The 4,976-nt window shown below is 37.7% G+C and overlaps 1 non-coding gene across 1 annotated transcript; it reads left to right on the forward strand.

Annotated features, from left to right (window-relative positions):
• Positions 1-373: 373 nt before the first annotated feature.
• On the forward strand, positions 374-480 carry LOC128281022 (small nucleolar RNA R71). Its single transcript, XR_008271239.1, has one exon. It is a non-coding gene; the product is annotated as a small nucleolar RNA R71 (small nucleolar RNA).
• Positions 481-4,976: the final 4,496 nt, after the last annotated feature.

The following is a 4,976-nucleotide window of genomic DNA, read 5'->3' on the forward strand; positions in this document are numbered from 1 at the left end:
CACGACTATGTGTCTCAGCTGTGTATGGAACACGACTTTGGGACACGGGCGTGTGGAGCCTTAAAGCATGAAATTTCCAAGATTTTTGTAAGTTCTCGGTTTAGTCCCGAACCTTTTCTAAAGTATGTTTTGGGCTTCGTAGACTCAAATAAGGGACTAAAGTATGTTTTGGGCTTCGTAGACTCAAATAAGGGACTATGTGTAAGTAAATGAACGTTTTGAAATATGAATAAAGATTTTATGGCCCGTATTTTATTTTAATGTTTGTATGTTTGTCCGGTAACGCCTCGTACCTTATCCCGGCCTCGGGTACGGCTAAGGGGTGTTACAATTGAGACCATTAGAAAATGTCTCAAGTTGGATGCAATGTGGGATTCCATGATGAGGGCATTTCTGTAATAGTTTTTTGTATCGTTCCCATGCCTCAGACAAGGACTCGTCATCCATTTGTTGGAAGGCAGTGATCTCGTTCCTCAACTTAGCATTCTTGCTAGGCTAGAAATACTTCATGAGGAATCTTTCGGCTAACTCTTGCCATGTAGAAATTGAGTTTGGTGGCAATGAATTCAACCAGGCTTGAGCTCTATCCCTTTGTGAGTACGGGAACAGCTTTAATCGTAATGCATCTTCGGGAACTCCAGCTAATTTGAAAGAGTCGCTCACCTCCATAAATAGTCTTAAGTAAAGATGAGAATCTTCAGTAGGCATTCCACTAATTTGGAATAGGACTGGCTTCAGCTCGAATTGTTGTACCTCGATTTCAGGTCTCCTAATGCCCAGATTAAGATCGTTAAATACTAGCACAACATATTGTCTTATGGCTCTATCACTATTATCAGCAATAAGGATAGGATTTTGAGCAAGTTTGCTCCATTTCCTTGATTCATATTCTCGAAGTTCATTCCTTCAGTCCTTCTCTGGTTCGCTTGTCTTTTTCGTTGTCAAAAGGTTTGTTCTATCTCAGGGTCTATAGGAAGTAAGTCAATAATCTGGTCAATACTCATAAACACCTGAAATAATCACAAGAAAAAAAATTAAGTAAAAATTTAAACAGTAAAATAAACCAAAATGTAAAACTAACAAATTCACAAATAATGCCTTCTTTTAAAAATAATCCTGGCAACGACGACTTGGAACGACGGAAATGTGCAAGTGTACACAATCGCAACAAGTAATAAAGTGACAAGTAAATGTCGAGTTATTGTACCCACAGGGACTGTAAAAAGAATTATTTATGAAATTAATTGTAAAACACTTTGGTGAGGTAAAAATAATTTGTTTGTAAAAAATGGTCAAAAACTGCTTAAAAAAACTAAGTAAATAATTAAAAATAAAACAAAGGAGTTCTAATGCACGATTTCAAATAAGATTTAATTAAGGTAACATACTTGTGTTGGATTAATTATATTTCTTGAACTCGTAATTATTAAACTCATGTTTACACTCATATTTAATAAATTCACAGCAACCCGGTAATTTGCTAACTTATGAACAAACTTACATACAAAAATCCATTCATCTCTTGATATATCCCTATGTCAATTCAACCGACTAAACAAATTCTAGTAAGCAAACATGTTATTACACATACATACTCATTAAACTGAACTAATCTCTTGCATATCCCTATCTCAATTCGCACGATTAATTAAATCTAATCAGCATATAAAAGACTATGTGAGGTAACAAGACATGTAACGCCCCAAAAATCCTGAACTTTCTTTTTTTCTTTTTTTTTTTCGGTTTTGATAAAAGGTGTGCTTAATATTCCTAGTCAAGTTGTTATCTATGTGATGATAGGCCTTGGTTAAGTTTTGAGTTTGAACTTTGGGGTGAAGGAATTTATAGTTTAATAATTAAAAAAACCTTGATGGCAAGTAGTTTGGTTTTTAAATAAAAAATGGAGGAATTAGACATAAGGAGCCTTGTGTTGGAATGGCAAGTAGCATCACATATGGGGCTTAGAGGTGGCGTCACATGCTTGGCAAGGAGGTTTGGGGTTCGAATCCCTCCTTGCTCAAAAGAAGGATTTATTTTTTCTCAAATAATAGCCAGTAGTGGCGTTGGATGTGAACTCTAAAGGGAGTGATCAGAGGAGAAATTTAAGGAAAGGATTAAGGACTTATCAGGGAGAAAAGTTAGGAGGTGAGGAGTGTAGAGAAGTGGAGCTGAATTGGGAATTTGGAGATAGGTAAATTCGGCTATAGTATATATAGGTGCCGATTTAGGGGATTCTAGGCTAATGTCGAATTCTCCCTTTCTATTTTACTGAAAACACTTTTCTCTCCAAATATCCAAAAGTTGAAATCCCTTATTCTTTCTCCTTTTATTTTGTGCTAATTTCTTCCCTTCCTTTCTCATCAAACTCTTTTCTTTCTTGCTCCTAGTTACTTTCTATAAAGCCGAATATCTTTTGGCCAAAATCCTGTTCTTCAACATTGGCTGATCGATTCTTGTGTAAGTGCTTTACTTTCTTTTAGTTGGTCTTCCTAGTATCGGTTTCTTCTCTCCCTCACTCTTTCTAAATCAATTTTGGTAGGGGATTAGTATCGAATCTCGGATTTCAGATCTCTGTCGAATTACTCTTTTGGCGTTTTGGGGTTTTGGGTAAGTATTCCTCTTTTATTGGTTAAGGTTGGCCAAATGGTCAAGGATGATTTAAGAGTGACTTAAGATGATTGTGAGTCACTTGTTATTTAGTTCTTAATGATTAAGATTGATGTAGATTTAAGAAATACTCGTGATTAGTGATCAAGGAAGGGCTGTTAAGGCTTGTTGTTCAAGGTAAGGCAAAGGTGAGATTTTTGATTTTTGGTGATCGTATTTGATAAGTGTGTGATTAATCGTTGAGTGACATCATTTATAGGTTCGTGGCTGAGGAGATCGTGGCACGTTTTAGTAACAGGTGTGTACATACACTACACACACAATAGACTGACAAATCCCGAAATGCCAAAAAGCCAGAAGTTTGGCTACAATAGTCTTGCGAGCGCACGAACACTTGTAAGGGGGAACCCGATAGGTTACCAGAGGCCCCATGAGCGATTCCATGGACTTGGGTCGTGTATTGGCCAACCAGGCCAGAATGGGCTAAATGGGCCCGATAGGTTGTAGGGCCCATAATAGGCCAAATTGGCAATTCGATACTATGTGATGAAAAATCATATGATTGCATGACTATGAATGTGATTGGGCCTAAGGGGCCAAATGAATAAGTGTGGATTTGTTAGTGTTTAGAAAGGGGTTGTGGACCTAGTTTTTGGTAACTACTCAATCAGACATCAAACTTAAATAATTAATTAATTGCAACCGTGGACGAGTCATAAGGTTAAGGTGTGGCAATGGGCATATGCATGTCTAGGATTAGATCTTGTAACACCCCGAACCCGAGACCGTTGCCGGTGTCGGACACGAGGGGTTAACAAGCCAAAACCACTTATAGCACCGACCAACTTGACATTCCCAGGCAAGCTGGAAAACTGCGTCACTGTTGCCTTAAAAAGCATATCTCGAGTTACAGAACTCGGAAACTGATTCCGTAAATTTTCCCTGAATTTAGACTCATATATCCATCCCTGGAATTTTTTATAGAATTTTTGGTCGGGCAAATTGGTACATTTTATTAGTTAAAGTCACCCATGTTACAGGGGTCGACTACACTGGCTTCGCGCGTTACAACTTGAATATCTCTCTGTACAGGGTTTCAATACTGATGCCGTTTGTTTCTAATGAAACTAGACTGAAAAAGGAATCTGTAAATATAAGGCATGACTTCTAATTCATTCTTGATAATTTATGGTAAATTTTCAAAGTCGCGACAGGGGACCCAGAAACCGTTCTGGCCCTGTCTCACGAGAACTTTAATATCTCTCAGTATACTGTTCATATGATCGTTTCGTTACTTTCATATGAAAATAGACTCGTCAAGGTTCGATCACATAATTTATTCACTATTTAACACCATTCCTACAAATTTTGGTGATTTTTCACATCCACGTCACTTCAGCTGGCAGCCTCTGTTTTTAAGGTAGGCTTTACCTATATTGTAGTTCCCATGGACCAACTATAGTCTAGTCATACTTAGGTCCACATATGATCATATTTAGCCATTCCAATGGCTGATCATGTGACCAACACTCTCATTCCAAACCATAATCACATCATGAAACCAAATATAATTACAAACCACATATGGTCAAATTCCATACTCCACTTTTACAAACCATTTTCGCATGGCACACACATATACATCACAAAGTACTTAAAAACAACCGAGGGTGGTCCTATACATGCCATATCCAAAACTCAACTAAAGGAGTACCAAAAAGGGCTTTGATAGTGTGGTTGACTTCAACTTCTATGATCCCGAATCCGATCGCTAACGAGCAAAATCTATAAACAGAGAAACAAAGAAACGGAGTAAGCAATTTATGCTTAGTAAGTTTGAGCCATAATATACACACAACCAAAGCATAGCATTCAAGTAGCTAAACAATAATTCATATGCACAATTTCTCAAAGACATGCTTACTTCACAATCCCAACTCTTATATTCATACACAAATAACGGCCTAGTTAATGCCGATAGCTCATTTATCATTAGAGCGAATATTCATACGCACTTACTCATAGTGTGCTAAGCACACACAAAACATACCTTGTTGTTGGGAATTTCACAAGTGCATTAACTGAAAATTTTCCAGCAAGTTCAAAGTTCTCGAATCACATACCTTCGAGTTTATCCGGATATAGCTACTGTTCAAACGCCTTGGGACATAGCCCGTTATGGTAACCCGCACAAAGGCCTTCGGGACTTAACCCGGATATCACAATTTGCACAATTGCCTTCTGCTTAGCCCGATATCATAACTCGCACAATTGCCTTCGGCTTAGCCCGATATCACTCGAACATTCATACACATCTTTGTTTCAATTTCATAACACAACTTTTATGCACAATTCACTTAGCAAAAATA

This window comes from Gossypium arboreum, chromosome 9, assembly GCF_025698485.1.
Source record: "Gossypium arboreum isolate Shixiya-1 chromosome 9, ASM2569848v2, whole genome shotgun sequence".
Taxonomy (NCBI): Eukaryota; Viridiplantae; Streptophyta; class Magnoliopsida; order Malvales; family Malvaceae; genus Gossypium; species Gossypium arboreum.